The 16,927-nt window shown below is 45.6% G+C and overlaps 1 protein-coding gene across 2 annotated transcripts in view; it reads left to right on the forward strand.

Moving 5' to 3' along the window:
- Nucleotides 1–2,171: 2,171 nt before the first annotated feature.
- The window catches only part of GLI2 (GLI family zinc finger 2), a 200,837-nt gene continuing 186,081 nt past the window's right edge, over nucleotides 2,172–16,927 (forward strand). The window contains exon 1 of one of the 2 annotated variants that reach the window (XM_052793128.1): nucleotides 2,172–2,376. The gene's annotated coding sequence lies outside the window, so the exon portion shown is untranslated. The remainder of the gene's footprint in view (nucleotides 2,377–16,927) is intronic. The other variant, XM_052793129.1, reaches the window with a different exon arrangement.

The raw sequence follows: 16,927 nt of genomic DNA on the forward strand, positions 1-16,927 counted from the left end.
ATTTTTTGCCAGCTTCCCTTTTTGGTCCATCCAAAACCCCCTTATTCTAACCCACCTCCCAAGCTGCCAGGTCATCTTTCCCCAGTAAAGTAACCTGGGAATAAAAGTGAGCTTTGTTTTCTGGAGATCAAAGACTTCCTACTTTTGGTAACCAAAGCCCCCCTCTCCATTTTGTGGTGCTCTTCAGCAGTAGGTGCAATGAAACTCCTCTCAGCACAAAATTATCCACCTGCATGGGGTAAGGTTGCGCTGCTGTGCCAGCACAGACTGCGTGTGTAGCGGGGGGGGGGGGGGAGGAGGGAATTTCTCTGGATGAAATAGTGGGTGCATGCTAGTGCCAGCCTTTGACCCCCTCAAAAAAGTTGCAATGTTGATTGGTGGTTGGCAGAATAACCTGTTGCCCTGCAGTCCTCCCCAAGCCATCTGAATGGAAAAAATGCGATTTGGGGGTGCATGGGGAGCCAGTTGTCACTCTCAAATATCAGCCCTCTAATGCCATCCCCCCCAAAAAAGGAGGCGTGCAAACTTTCAGACAGCAGGCACCCAAATTGGTAGAAGATTTTTAGGATTAAAATTGTAGTATCGAGCCTGGGGTCCAGCCAGGTTGCTTTGAGCAGTCTAGAAGAGGAAGGTTTCTGAGTGGCATAAAGGTCATTTTCCACTTGCCCGGACCTGGACTGTGTGTCGGGCAAATCCGCTGGCAAATGTTAACACTGCCCAAGGGACTGAAAGTGAAGCTGGGGGCTGATGTGGCATGCGGTTGCCATGGTACTGGCCATAATCCTGCCGGAGTCAGATACCCTGATGATACGGCGAGTTTCAGCTTGCTCTTGGGTACGGCGCAGTGACCCTCCCCAGCAGCATCTGGTTGTGTTTTAAACTTTTGATAAATTCCATAGCCAAAGAAATCAAAACAAATCAAGTAACAAGCCCAGTCTGGCCGAAGTCCAAGTTAAAACTGCTGCATTTCTCATTGGTATTACTGTTAATGCACCAGATCAGTGCAAAAGGGAAGATATTTGGGGTGGGAGCCGGGCACTTTTTGCACATTCTTTTTCCTCTCCTCGCAGCCTCGATCCCCAAACACGAGGATTAAAATAGATTATCATGCTCCGGTGAGGTTGGTTACCGCCTTTAGGGAACAGTCTTTAATGAAGGCTTCTCCCACCGAAGATGTTCCCGAAGGCTAAAGCCGCCCGAGTGCCGGCGCTGGCTCCCCGCCGGCTTAAGGCCACAGCCCGGGCCGGGCTGGCCGCGGCTGCGGAGATGCTCCGCGGGACTTTGCTGCCTCCAACCCCGGCGGGGCGGGGGTTTGAAAAGTAGCGCAAACTCCCGGGGAAAAAAGAAAAAGAAAAAGAAGAAAAAAACCCAAAACAAAACCAAAAAACAAACCACCAAAGTTGGAGGAAAACCACCCCCCCAGCTCCATCCCCGCCTCTCTGCGCGAGTGAATCTGCACAAGGCCAAACTTTTGTTGTTTGGGGGAGGAGGGGGCTACTTTTCCCGAAGAAGGGGGATTTTTGTGGTTTTGTTGCAGATGCCCTCCAGCTGAGGGCTGGAGGCGGGGGGAAGGCTGCCGGCGGCCTCGCTCCCGGCCCGCTCCGGAGCGGCACGGCGGGGCCGGGCTGGGGGAGCGGATCCCACCCCGGCTGCGAGAAAGCCCCGCACCCCAAAACGGTGCGGTTGGCCGAGGCGAGGGAGTGATCCGGGATGAAAGGGGATGGGGGAGGAGAGAGAGGATCCGGAGCGGTCCGCTGCTCCCGCGCCGAAAGGGTGGGAAGGTTTTGATCCCCCCCCCCCTTTTTTTTTTTTAAAAGGGGGGGGGGGGAGGGAAGGAGAAAACAGACCCTACAGTCAGTTTTCGTCTTGTGTCAGGGCTTGAAAGCGCTCCAGCGTCTTCCCTGCAGGCTGCTCAACTTCAACCTGTGTGTATGTATGTGTGTATATATATATATATATTAAAAAAAGTGTGTCTATGTGTGCGCGCCGTGTCCCGCCGCCGGCCCGGGCTGATGGGCAGCAGGAGCCGCCCTGCAGCCGCGGCGCCCCGCACCTCTCCAAACTGCCCCTGGCCCCCCCATCCATCCCTCCCTCCTTCCCTCCCTCCCTCCCTCCTTCCCTCCCTCCCTCCATCCCCGCCCGCCTCCGCGGAACCGCTCCGCGGCAGCAGCCGGGGAGAGCACCGCGCCGCCGCCGGGATTCGCGGCAGCTTTTGGCGAGGAGCGGAGCGGGGGGGGGGAGAGGCACAAAAGGGAAGGCCGGAGGGAAAGTCCCTCCCACGCCCCCCTCCCCCAAGTTTATGATGGGGGTCCGGAGGAGCAGCTCTGCTCCGCAGCAACCGCTCGCCTGCTGAAAACTTGCTGCTCCGCTTTTGGGGTAAAGTTGATGCTTATTGTGTCTTTTCATTGTGCTTGTTATTTTTATTTTTTTATTTTATTTTTTTCCCTCTTCTCCCGCTTTTGTCGGAGGTGCCCTGCGCCGGGGTGGGGTGAGGGAGGGTAGAAATTTTGCCAGGGGCTCTCCTCGCAGCGAGTGCCCGAGGGAGGGGGGGGGGGGGTCCCGTCCCGTGTGCCCCCCCCCTCCCCCGCAGGTGAGCAGGGCGGATGCGGCGCGGGTGTCTGTGTCTGTGTGTGTGTCTGTGTGTGTGTGTGCGTGTCCCCCCCCACCCCCCGGCCCCCCCGAGCCCGCCGGGACCGGGCTTTGGGCCGTGCCTCCACGGCCATTGTTTCTCCCGGGGGCTGCGATGACAGTCCCAGCCCCGAGCCGCTACCGGGACCGTCTTGCCCCGGGTCCCGGAGGATAGCCGGGCTCCCCAAAGCCAGCAGTGAGTTCGCCTTTTTTTAAAAAAAAAATAAAGTTGCCCCCCCCCCCCCTTTCTTGTCACCCCCCGGGAGGGGCAATCTTTCGACAAGTATATTTGCTGAGGAATTTAAAAAATTCCCTGCTGCAACTTGATCCCTGTGTGATGAGGAGCGGCTTGGAGAGACCCGGACTCCAATCCTATTAAGGACTTAGAGAGTTGAGAGTTTTTCCCCCGGACTCGGTGGCTTTAAAACAATCGGGGAGAGGGGAGGGAGATGGGCTCATCTAGATGCCTTTTCTGCCTCAAGTGATTGCCATCATTTCCTGGGAAACCTGACTTTTCCAGCGCAGGGGCTTAGGATGGTTTGTCAGTGGTCCTGCCGCTGGCCCTGCTGCCGGCTTTTCCGATGGTTAAGGGGTTTTATGTATGTATATATATTTGTATATATATATATTTTGATTCTGCTAACCTGCAGCCTGGGCTTCAGGACTTCCCGGGACGGGGCTGCGCCTCTGCCGCGGGTGCAGTGACGGTGCGCGGTGCGCGCAAAGCCGTGCCCCCTCCGCGGGGCTGGGGCCCGGCTTCGCCTCCCGGTACGGGTGGGCGGGTGAGCAGATGTCCAGGCGTGGGGGTCACCGCGGGCCGAGCCAGCGAAGCTCGGTGCCTTCCTATAGATGCCCTCGTATTTCATACAGCTCCAGGTACTGGAAACCTGTATGCCCACCTTTGTGCGTATAGAAATTAGCATTTCGTAGGAGTATCGTGTTTATATTTTTACAGCCACAGATAAAGGTACTAGTTGTAAAACTTTGTCCACCCCCTGCCAATCCCCTTCACTTTTTTATTTTATTTTATCTTTTTTTTGCAACTGAGGCTCTTGGGACGTACAAGAATTTGAAAGTAAACGTTTGACTAGCATGCTGCGTAAAACAGCATTTAAACAAATAACGTATTGGCACGCACTGTGGACTTGGTGCCAAAAAAGTAAGGTAAATAAGCCATGAAATTCAAAATATACAGAAATGCAATAGACTGATTTGTTCTAAGACTTGCTGATTTGATCTGTTTGTTCTAGCTACCTTGCTTTAAAAGAGAAAAGGTTTGGGTTTTTTTTAGTTCTAAACCTAATTCACTTCACTAGAAAAGGAACTCCATTCACCTGGAACAGAGGATCCTGCTAAATAATTGTTTATGCTCCTGGGATGTTTGAAATGCACGGCAATTGCTGCATACAGCAACTACAGTTGGCGGATTGGTTTGGTTCAACTTTTCTGATGGGCAGATATGGTAATTTGTATTTTGGCTGGAACTTCAGGAAATGTTGACACCTGTCAAACTTTGAATTGCAATAAAAATGTCATATTGAACGTTATTGCGAAACTGACAACTTTTAGGAAGTGAATGAAATTCATTATGGCTTTTCCACTGTAAACAACTCTTGGAAATTTGTCATTTGATTGAAAACATGACCTATCTGTAGCACTGAGAAGTGCCTGATCCACTGAAGATGAACTGTTAATCTACGGCTATGTGTATATCCAAGCCTCTGGTGTATGTTTGTGAAAGAGCTAATCTTTAAAGCAAGGTGAGGTAAGATTCACTTGATCTTGAATGTTGTTATTGCTTAAAGTATGTGACTTTGAAGTGCCCAGAAATGCAACTGCTGTTCTTCAAAGAAAAACAGATCTCGAGGACTGTTTCCAACTTCCTTTCAATGTCTTTTTTTCAGTGTGTCAAAGGGGGATGTATACAGATGGACAAATACTGTTTGTGTTAGGTCATTCATTTAGAGAAAAATTGGAGCCGTAGAAGAATTTGAACTAGATGCATATGCCAGTATAAATCTAGCGTAATTTCATTGAAGCTACTCCAGTTTATACTTGTATAGAAGAAAACAGAACTTGACCTCAGATATCCAGTACGCAGCAGCCAGCATTCCCTAATGTCACACTGAAGTTGCATTTGGGAAAGGCAGCCTTTTTGCGGCATATATATAATGACCAGAATTTTTGACATTGTTTTGAAAACCAGTTGAAACTTTTATGGCAAAGAACCATTTTTTACTATGGTTTCTGTGATTCTAATGATCTCAAAGGTTTATACCACAGCTTCCCTTTCAGTGGCATATTTGTATAGAAGCTGTACAGGCTCTGAGGCTATGAGATCAGCTGTATAGGGGAAGGGTTATGTGATCACTACATCACTGTATAACTTGAAAATACATTTTTCATGATCCTGATACTTTATTTCTATTTAGAGAGTTTGACTTTTTCTAATGAGTTTTCCAGTCCTCTGGCCCCGTCTTTTTTGCCTAAGGATACAGGAGAGCATCTGACCTAGTATCGATAGCATTATCCTCATTTTCTGCTGGTAAGTACAGAGGACACTTGGTTAACTGCCTCCCCCTGGTTTTGGTGGCCTACTGTAAGCCAGTTGTTTGCCCTGTAGTCTGAAAGGTACACAGATACTTCATGCTTTTGTACTCTGAGAAGTGCTCTGTTCACAGTGAAGTTTCCAGTGCAGATTAGCGAAGGCAGTGGGTTCAGTAAGCAGCGACCAAAATCTGTATGTATTTGTGCAGCAAACACCTATCTATTGCTCCATCACAAAGCCTCCACTTAATAATCTGGCCAAGGATTTCAAGGCAGCGAGTTTTTTCAAAGAAGCTACTTAGGAACATTAGATGTGACTATAGCATCAAACTAATTAGTTGCCACTCCATTTCTATGAAGCTGCCAGGGCTTTATAGAAATGCGATATTTGCACTTCTCACTTGCTGTTGAGGCATTGAGGTTAAGCAGTCTCTGCTTTTTGTCTGCTTTTTTTACTGATGGGAAAGATTCCAGAGCATTGTTTGAGAGCTGCACAACCCCCTTATATACCTGGGTAAATATTTTAAACAGTTGCGCATTTGGACAACTTGCCACAAAGCATTAAGTGGTATTTAGGGTTTGCTTCAGCTCTGTTCCCAGGGCCCTTTTAAAGAAAACCAAAACAACAGGAGGTTTTTGGGAATGAATTAAATCAACACTAAATAAAATAATAGCAAAGAATGACTCCTAGTATGAATGACGGCAAGAAGGCATAGTGTTCGAAGGTAAATAATACATGTGTGCCTGTGCATCTCCACCTATATGTACACACATGTGTGTATGCATGTAATGCGTACGGTTCTTGACCCAGGTATACAGCAGGTCCCATGTACGTGTATCTTCTAGACATTTACTGGTATTTGGTGTGCAAGTAATAAGAACCGGATCTCACACCATAATCTTGATAGTTGAAGAGGCAAAATTGCAGGTTTCCCTTGTGAACAAGGGACTGGAATGGAAATACTGGGTAATCGGGTCTAATTTTCTGCAGGCCAGTTCCAGTTGGGAGTGAATACATGTTAGATGTGTATAGTCCAGGAGAGGCCACAGAACTTTTCTTCATTCACGCTCATCTCCTGTAACACTGCACCCCATACCCTTTAACTTCTTGTAAACAAAACCAAACTGAATACACAAAAGCTGAAATGTGGTGCACGAAGGAACAGGAAAGTTGTTGTCCTGTAATTCAACAGTTCAGAGCTGTAAAAATTGTTTGGGATTTGCAAATATTCAGTGCCACTGAAAAAGAGGCCTTGGTGCCTGGAAGTGGACACCCAAATTAGAAAACATTTGAAAATAGGCTGCCCTGGGCCCCCATTGTAATGAATGGAAGTGTTTCTGGTACTGTCCTGGGCATGGCTGCCCAAATACATTAGTCACCGGTGAGTCTTTTCTCATCATCTCACAATTATTTGTGATCGGCTGTCACCTTTCTGCAATTATAAGTATTCCAAGAGGAAACAATACAAATTAGAACTGTAGGTACCGGGATCTTTGTACTGGATGTATTTCTTTTTACTTTCTAAGTGTTCTTTTTCATATGAAAAGAGTTTAGCAGCTTTATCCTTATTCAAGTCTTTTCTTTTTGTATCTGCTGGGGAGAAAACCATTAATTTTGAGGAATGGTGAGAGTAAGCCTTAAGCTGTCTTTGACATTTTAGTTTAACTTGAATAGGTTAATTTTTTTTTTTTTTTAAAGAAAACAAGTTGGTGGGAAGTGTGTTTTAACTGTGAGCGCCTGATTTCAACCATTAGCATAAGAAAAAAAGTTTTAGTGCATTTACTATTGTATTGAATGAAGAGTTCCAACAGTCAGGGAAAAGAAAGTAAAAGGCTGTAAAGAAATGATGGTCTATTCAGATTATTCAGCAGCCCAAAGCTCTGGTCATCTGCCTCTGAAATCTGTGATCGGGATATCACTTTTATCTTCCTGTGCCTTTCTCTCGCCTTTTTCACATGTTCACTTTTGTCAAGGTTTATTGATCACGTTTTCTTCTCTGCAAATCTGTGGAAAATTTAATGAACCAAAAACAACAGAGAAATAAAAGGAACTTTTTATTCATTAGCACTAGATTGAATTTTGTTCTATAGTCACTACCCTCTTGCCTCCCATGTGCGTCATTGTGTCGCTCCTGCAGCACTTACAGTACATACAGTGGGGATGGCTGCATTATTAATTCTCTTCCAGGGAAAAGTTTGTTTAATGTTGTGATCTCCTGGCAGATCCAGCCCTGCTGCTTGTCTCTTCTTCTCTGCCCTCCTGACATTCAGATTCTTGACTGTGGTGCTTCTGCTGCTAAATACCTTAAAGTGTGTATTCCGCAGAGCATTTACATCTTCAAGAATGAAATGTATTTGCTGCTTAGCAATTAAACCCAAATTTAAATGATTGCAGATTAGTAGTGGTTATTTACAATCCTGATTGTTTTGGTGCTGTGATCCTTGTTCATTACACATCTGCTTTGCCGTGGTGCTGCCCCAGAGGGCTTTGTGATGCAAATGCTTTTGTTAACTTACAAATAGTTTCAGTATCTAGATCATCTCAGGTGACATATTTAAGTCTCTTCTTTTTTCCCAGATGGACTTAAAAAGCTGTAATTAAATGTGGCTTCCAGTATGATTAAGCTTTGCTAACATTTTCCATGGAACGATTTACTTGAACTCTGGCACTTTCTGATCCTGTCACTGGAAGATTTTTCAATAAAGGCCCTTTTTAACATTAATTTTATTTCATTTAGTGCAGCTTGTAAGTGTAGGGAAATGAGTTAAAATGGAGCATATATCTGCCTGAGACATTTCTTGGGTGTTTCTTGATTCCAAAGAACTTTACTGCTGCTCTGTGTTAAATGCTAAGGTGTAAATCCCAGGGGAAGGAAAACCATAGAGTTCTGTAGCATAGTCCCAAGTACCTCGTAATAAGTAGTACCATCAGTGCTGATACTTTTAAGGGATGAGCTAAAAGCCACAAAAGGGCATCCGTACTTGAGCTTGTAATTTCAGCTACAGTGATAGCACATCTGTGACTGCATCTGTTTTTCTGTGCACTGAGTGACTCTCCGTTCTGTAGGAATACACACCTGCAATCTTAAACTGCCTCTAAATCTAGAGAAAGGACTTTGTGCCCAGCAGAATGAACCCTGCTGGGAAAATCTGCGCTCCTGTTAAAAAAAAAAAAAAAAAAAAAAAGTAATGAAAAAGTCTTCTATCCCCTGTGAAATGTGGGGTTTTACTGTAGATAATTCATTCAAATGAAACTAACGAAATCTTTCCAGAGGAACATGTCTTCTCTGGGATGCTCTGCTGCACAGCAGAAGCCACTGTGGGTCCAGCCCCTCGGTGATGAGCACCCTGGGGTCACAGTCCCTCAGCCCTGCCATGAGGTGCCAGGGACCCCCGGCGGGGGACCGGCTGGTCCTCCCCAGGCCCTGCAAGGGCTGGTCAGCTGCACAGCTCAATTCCTGCAGTAGCAGCGGAAAAAATTCCAGTGTTACAAATGCAATTCAGATGAGTAGGAGATGCTGTAACATCACAGCGCTGTGGCTTATATTCAACACTGGGAGCTTTAAATATCCAGCCTCTGGAAGTTAAATCCTTTTTTTTCTTTAAATGTCCCATATATTTAGTGATTATATTCTCTTCGAGCAAGTGGATCACCTGGAAGTTGTGTAGCACTGTGTTAAGCAGTTTGATTCTGTTATGAAAATTCATTGAAAACCCCCTGAAACATCCCACCAAATTTTTTTCAGCTTGAAAAGCAGAATCCCTGGCTAAAATCAGTATATTGTTCCCCTCCCTACTGACCTGTGGAGTCTTATTAGAGCCCCTTTTACCGTACCTTCTTTAAAAGCAAGGTCTGTTGATTGCAACGGTGTTAAAAGAGCATCAGTTCCCAACACCAAGATAGCTCCTTTTCAGAGCAATCCTCAGCAATGCCTCTTTGTGCAGTGGACAATGCAATAAGTCAGACAGGACTTTCTGAGCCACCTCTATAAGGAACTGTAAGGGCTGCTGAAGTACACTTGTGTTAAGTTGAATTGATTGAAATTTAATGGCTGTTAGTAGCTATGAATGGTAATGATTTTCTAGAGTATCTTCACCATGCTTGACATTAATAACTGGAGAGTGTGTATGTGTGATGCTAGTGTGTTATTCATTTTAAAGATGCTTTCTCCCAGCCCTCTTTCCCATAATTTAGTTGTTTTGATGCTTCAGAAAAAAAACCTTGGGCTTCGAAGAGCACGTACATCTTGTCAACATAATTTTGTGCTCGTGATTTTTATTTTTTCCAATTCCAACATAAATCAGACTACAATATAGTGAGAGTGATGAATTTGTTTTACATGCCATCATGAATTAATGTTATGCAAATAGAAGCTTTACAGGTGCCATGATTTACTTAATAATTTCAAGTTCTAATATTTAAGCTCATTCATTATGTTTGAGTAAGAAAAAAAAAAAAGCCACAACATGTTCATATTTTTAAATGTGAAATGTGAGATTTGTGTGCATTTGCTGTGTGTAGTTGCTGTGTAAGCACATTTGATGGCTAAGAAAGAATCAATCAGTGTTTGCATTCGGCATCTTATTCCTGTAGATGTTACAGAGACATTTCAAAGAGAATAATCAAATATTTGTGTGTAAGGAGAGGAAGATGCTGGTAAAACATCCTTCAAGAATATAAAGAAGCAGAAAACTGCCAAAGTAAAGTTTTTTGGCCTTTAAAAATTGAGCAGAGCAGCGTGGTTTTGCTATGCAAAGTGGACTTTATTTCATCCTGAACAGCTCGCTGCGGGCTGCTCCCAGACCTGCCGTCTTCGCCGTATGGTGAGGAAGAGCAGAGGAGCTGGTGAGAGCTATAGGCGTCCTGGGTCAAAGGTGAATGTGAATGTGATCGCAGGGTTTTCAGGCTTTGATATCATTTTTAGTGTGCTTCCCAAAGGCTAAGGACAAGGGGGAGAAAGTTTGACACATAAATACATCTTGAATCTCTGAAGATAAGAATAGATTTTGACTTTATTTCTCAAAAAATTGAGGTCACTGTGGTCTGATGACAGGCTGAAAGCCCATCACTCAATTTTTTTCTTTTTCTTACTTTTTCTTTTTTTTTTTTCCAAATGAACAGACAGAAGCTTATTTTTGATACATTGTACACATTGAGTTAGTGACAGCATATTCAGGTTTTGAAGTTTGTAGTCCCAGGGTCAAGGTTTAGCATCAACATCAGGGCCTCCCTGTCCAGGTAGTAAGAATTTTAGTGATTATACCACAAAAGAACCAAACCTCTTAAATTTGGTAACATAGATGAATTAAAAGTGAAGCTTTACAAAATGTGTTTGCTCCATGTAACAGGACCATGTGTTTCCATGATTGCTACAGCCATTAGTCATGGGAGTAGGCTCAAGAATTGCTCCTTGACCTCTTCAAGCCCAGGGGACTGTTGACCGGGGAGCAGAGTCATACTTGGCTTTTAGTAATTTTGACAACTTCTCCTTTTGCTTTGCATGTTCTTGAAGAACTCAGAGGAGAAATTCATCCTGATACGCTATTCAAGCCAAGGATTTAGCTGGGTGTTAAAGGGCCATTTGGGAAGTGGTGCACAGTGTATGTTCCGTGATCAAGTTAATTATGTTGCTTTGGCAACCCCAGGTTTGGTATTTCCTGACTAGGCCTCCTTGATGGAGTCATGTTCCAATATCTGGCATCATCAACGCTAAAATCTCTTGCAAAATCAGGTCAGTTTTGTCAAATAGTGGCAGAAAAAAAGAGATGGGAGATTTTTCTGAGTGTTAAAAATTCTTTTTTTTTACAAGTTTTGTGTTGAAATAAGTGTCTATTTAGAATTTTAAAATATAATTCCATTGTAGGAAATACAGTGGCAATAAAATTGATTTTCCAGTAGGCTCCAAGTGATTGTTTTAAAATTCCTTTTGTGGAGAATTTCAGCGTTTGCGGGTTTTGTTCCAATTCACAATAAGTCAGATATGGAAGTCTCAAATTCCTTTGTAAACTGCAGTAACTGTGTTCCTAACTTTTTTGATCTTCCCTTCTCAGAACTGTAAGGGAATACAGACCTGAGCATAGTACATGTTTTACCAAACCATGTCCATGGCTAATTTTTTGCCTTTGATTTATTGTGCGTGTTGTTGGGGTCTTTCCCCCAATTTTTTTAAAGAAAAGGGAATGAAGGGGAAAACATTGTGCATATTGGGGTTGCATTGTCTCGGCAAAGCCTGCACCTAACGACTGACGCTGCTGCAGCACTCTTTATCTCTATTTTCTATTCAAAAAAATATTCCTACTTCTGCACTTTACTCCAAGGTCTCTGGCAGGGCTTGCTAAAATTTAAACTATGTGTTGGACTTTTTCTGAGAAACTCGCTGGTGCTGGAGGTGAGTTCATCCCTCTGGGACAAAGCCCATGGTGGGAGGTGGGCGGTGAAGGGCAGGTCTGGATCTGCGCTGAGGGGACGGGGATGAAACGGGGCAGCACCGGCAGGCGCTGGAGGTTGCACCATTCTCCCAGGAGCGTGCAAGGTGAGGGATCCTCCTCCTTTGCTTTCCAGAGGGCATTTCCAGCGGTGCAGATGGCAGGGGGATCTTTGCCAAGGCATTCGTTTCCTTTAATCTCTTCTCAGGGTAGAGATACCCGAGAGCCAGACGCCATCCAAGCTGTTGAAGGTGGGAGATGAGCAGGGCTTTCTTGGTGGGGGAAACTCACTGACAGTGAGCCGGAGTCACTTTCTGCTGGCCGTTCTGGGCTGGCCCATTTCAGGTCACCTTGGCTACCTCCACACCTGCCGATGGTTTGCTGGAGAGGCACTGTCTCGGATCAGGCTGGCAATTTTTAGTGTCTTGGGTGCAGTCAGATGATGATGTGCTCCAGCCGTCAGGCTGAAGGAAGGGGGCACAAAATAACTTGGGACCCCTAGCCCTGGCCATTTTGGTGTCTTCCTCCTTTGCTGTTGAAGACGCAACTTTGGAGCCTAGAGGGACCTCCTGGCTTCACCCCAGTCCCCCCTCCTGTTGCTGCATGTGGAATAAGCAGCATGTTCATGGGGTTTACCAGGAGCAGATCTTCTCAGTGTGGCGTAGGACCCTCTGGTGGAGGTGAAGGCGGCAACCACTCGGGATGGCCTCTTCAAAGTGGCTTTTCCCTCCTTTCCTTGGCCACTCTCTTCTCCTGGCATGACGTGGCTGAGGGGCTGCCACCCTGGGGCTGGCTGGGTGTTAGCCCTCCTGTAAGGAAGAGGAAGCAGTTGGGTTTTTGTTGGGTTTTTTTCGCCTCTTGCTACGTGTTGTTAGTTGCTAGGATGAAGTCTGTGCTTCTTGCGCGCCAAACAGCGTGCCTTCTGGGTGTAGTAAATCACGCATCCCCACGAAGCTCCCGTGTAGGCTGGATGGGGAGCCGTTGGTGCAGCAGTTCAAACAAAGTGCAGTGCTGCAGGTGCTCTTTTGCTGGCTGATTGCTTCAAATGTCACACCTCTCCTTGACTTAACGTCTATGCTATTTCAACATCTCACGTGAGCTAATGGAGTTCAGGCATCACCCATTTCTCCCTCTCTCCCTGGAGGTTACAGATTTCTGGACACCCTTGAGATGGAGTTTTAAGGTTATCGGTGGCATTTTGAGGTCACAAAACTGCAGCACCCTGTCTTCTCGCCAGCTAATCAAATGACTAATTAGTTCTTATATCGCTGCCGTTATCTTTTTCTCTAACTTTGGTTCAGCTCTGCAGGATGAAGCTTGCTAGGAGACGACATCTGAGAATAATTTGATTGGAAAGTTAGAGGCAGATATGGTCAAGAGACTCCATATGAGCAAACATTGGTGCCTGTGTTCGTCTGCGTACCTCAATTCATCCATGTATATTAAGGCATCTGTCAAAGCACAGTGTTTAAAAACAGCCTTCCTATAAGCCTTCTTATGATTACGGCAGTGAAGATACCAAATACACAGCACTTTTAATTCCATTGTAATTTGGGTTAATTCCACAAGGTTGTTTTTTTTTCTTCTTCTTTTTTAACAAAGGCAGCTGTGTACATATATTTTAGTTTATTTTAGTGTACGTGCATTTTGCATCAGGGCTCTGTGTTATGCACCCTCTAAAATGCTCATAAATAGGGACCTGGGCAGTGCAAACCTTTGCGTGTATCACAGCCACGTTAATCCACTTTATTTCCCACTTTTCTCAGGTGTTGATGGCATCTGGTTGCGACAGATGCTTTCTGATAAAGCCTTCAGATCAACATGCCTTTGGAGACATCAGTGCTCTGTGTTGGTACTTGCAGACTGCTGTATCCAAATACTCTTCTTTAATTGTCTTATTAAGTAGAGAATTAAGCTCTGTGCTTTGACTGTTTTGGTGCCAGTGATTCTTATTGCAGGCTTTGGCACGGTACCGCGCTGTGTTTTAAAGAGACAGCATCACTTTAATGATGTGGGAATTGAGTTGGAGGATAAAAATCCGCTGAGAAAATGGCTGACTGAGAGTACGGTACGTAAAATCTGATTTTATGTTCTTCCCTTCAGACTATTAGGTGGGGGGCTTAGTTCAAATGCCTGCGATGATTTAAGAAATAAAAAGCAGAAATTCTCACTGCTGCCAGACCACAGGCTCCTCAGCGCCAGACTTGCAGACGAATGTCACATGTTGCTGTATGTTTTGAAAGCATACCATGTGTTATTCTTTAGCTGTCTCAGTCCTCCCCCCAGCTATATCATCTTCTCCCTAGCCAATCTCACAGAAAAACTTTTAATGAAATAAACTTCCCTCTTCCTCCCCTCCTGCACAGACCCTGGGATATGTTCCCCCGTACCTGTCACTCCACACGAAGGTCTCTGTCTGCAAACTTGCAGAAGTCATTTTAACTTGACTTCATGTAACTCTGCCTCTCGTGCTTTAAATCAGGCACTTCTGACACTGATATTGCAGCTTATGTTGTGTGTTAGGATCAAGAGCTCACAAATGACTAAACATATGGTTAAAACTTTTTTTTTCATGGACTATAATATGTTTCAGTTTAACTCGGCTGTGGGTCTAGATAACGAACGTTTGCCATTAGAATCATTGCGTTTCCAGAAACAATTTTTTACTCCTTCTTTTCTACTGTCTTGGATTAGTGTTTCCTCCAGTTAATGACAGGACCGGACATGCAAACTAGATTAGAGCATAGTGTGAATAGTATAAGCTGAAAATGCTGGCATCTTGCTTTATTGCCTACAAGGTTAAGCGGTTTACTGTGAGGTCGCAAGAAGTAAACTGAAAGCAAACAAGCAAATTAATCCAGATCTCTTGGGTCCCTCCCATGGCGAGAGCAGCTCCCAGGGGATTTGCCTCTCAAATGTTCTTTGAACCCCCCCCCTTGCCCATCCTCCCAACCCACAGTGATGCAGAGCTTTCCCACTGATGGCCAAATTGCGTACAGATGGGAGGTCAGAGCCCGGCCACCCATCGGATACTTGGGTGTCACTCCGGCAGCGCGGCCATGGGATGCCGCTCCTCCTCCTGATCTGTGGTGCCAGGATGAATGTGGCAGCAGAAGAGGTGGCAACGGCAGCCCGGCGCTGCGGCTGCCATGGATGGTAAAGGCTGCTTTATATTAGAGCCGCTCCCTGGGGCGGCCTTCCGCAGGAGGTCTGCTCCTGATTTCAGTAGGGGCAAGAGGCAGCCAGCGCTTTCGCTCGACATCTCTATTAAAGTTCTCCGCACCAAAAAACCCCACGGCTTGGGAAAGCCTGCTGCTTGGGTTTCTGCAGAAAAGAGTGTTTGAGCTGGTCCGGTGGTAGGACTTCAGATCACATCTCTGATAAGCAAGAAACTGTCGGAGAGTTATGGTAAAATAAAGGATAGATGGTGAGGTCTAGGAAGACCCAAGCAGCTGGTTTGAGGGATCATACCTACATGTGCTAGCTGTAGGTATATTTACATTCTAGACCTCTGCTGAAAATTCATCATATATTTTCCTGGTTTTTTTTTTTGAACACTGCCGTGAATGGGATTTGTGCAAGCGCCTGCATCCAGCTGTACCTTGTAATTGTAGGTGGTCCTCCCACCTTAGGGTGCTGGGTGTGCCAACTGATGTCCCAGTTTGCAACCATACTGGCCATACTGGGGACTGGATGGGTCTGCATACTTATTCTACTCAAAAGCTTAGATTTGAATCCATGTTGAAAGGCTGGATCCCAGCCTGTGTCTTGGGTGTCAGGCTTGGAGTTTTCTCTCCAGCAGAAATGAATGATTTATTGGTTTTCTATGAAAACCAGACAATAACAGAAAGTTTGTGTTTCACATTTAGGTGTAATTATGAGTGCAATGCTTGAATGATGAGGTGTACAGTGTTCAGAAAAAAAGCTGGCACCATGCCATGTGAGTGCAGGGTTTCCACCAGGCCGTGTCTCTGACAGATGAGTCCGACAAGTCCCACTGTGACTGGGTCCTCCTTCCTCACCAGTTTCTCTTGTTTACTGGGGACTGCAGTGCTCAAACTGGGCTCAGCAACCAGCTGTGTTCTAGAGGCAGAAATACTGCTGGGACATGGCAAGTGCCCATGCTGGGCCCACCACCCTAAGGGAGAGCAAGTGCTGTGTCCTGCCCAGCTGAAATATATAGCTTGTGTCTATGGGGAGGAAAAGAAAGATCCTCATCTACCACCAGGGATATCACAGGGGAGATTGCTGGAGAACAGGGGGCAGATTGGGATACAGTGGGGTGGGGGATTACGTATCAAGGTAAAAAGGCGACAGAGAACCATGAGAAAGCAGGAGGAATGATGCTTCTACTCACAAAAAAACTTGTTAATTTTTAAGTGGGTTTTTTTTGTTGTTGTTGTTTTTTTTCCCCAGTTCAGGATGAGTTGTGTTGATTGTAGCAAGGTTCTAAAACTGCTTGATCTTAGGCTAGTGCTGCTCACTGAGACCAGGTAGGGGGGAATTTGGGCCATATTTGGAGCTAGGCCAGTTTTTGTCCTAGTGGATAAAAGATGTATCTAAGGAAGTGTTTTAGCCTCTGTCAGGGTACAGCTTTCCAAATGTGCAGTCAGGTGGCACTGGTTGCCTTTATCAGTAAATTGAAGGAATCTCAAGAAAAGATTCCTGTCTGCTGCCATCCAACTGCAGCCTTCCTCCCTCAGGAGAACTTGCGGAGGGAGGTGGAGGGTACGATTCCCAGGCACCCAGAGTCCTCATAGATATGGTTTTGAGATGAGGAATTGGAGCAGAAAACTCTGCTGCTCATATGGACTGGTCGCCTACATCTGGCAGCAGAGTTGGATGAGCAGTCAGTGCAGCTGCTGTTAATGCTAACCCACCTTTAGCATCTCACAGGATGGTTTTGAGCTCTCTGGAGACATTTAACAGTGCTGGCTCTGTCTCATCTTCTGCAGAAATCCCAGAGGTGCAGTTTCACCTATTCTATTCTATGATAGAATCATAGAATAGCTTGGGTTGGAAAGGACCTTAAAGATCATCTACTTCCAACCCTGCTGCAATGGGCAGGGACACTTTCCACTAGACCAGATTGCTCAAAGCCCCATCCAACCTGGCCTTGGACGCTTCCAGGGATGGGGCGTCCACGGTCCTTGTGAGCAATGTCTTCCAGTGGCTCAGCACCCTCACAGTGAAGAATTTCTTCCTTACATCTAATCTAAATCTACCCTCTTTCAGTTTAAAGCCACTACCCCTTGTCCTATCACTACATGCCCTTGTAAAAAGTCCCTCTCCAGCTTTCTTGTAGGCCCCCTTTAGGTACTGGAAG

The sequence above is a fragment of the Harpia harpyja genome, chromosome 7 (assembly GCF_026419915.1).
Source record: "Harpia harpyja isolate bHarHar1 chromosome 7, bHarHar1 primary haplotype, whole genome shotgun sequence".
NCBI lineage: Eukaryota > Metazoa > Chordata > Aves > Accipitriformes > Accipitridae > Harpia > Harpia harpyja.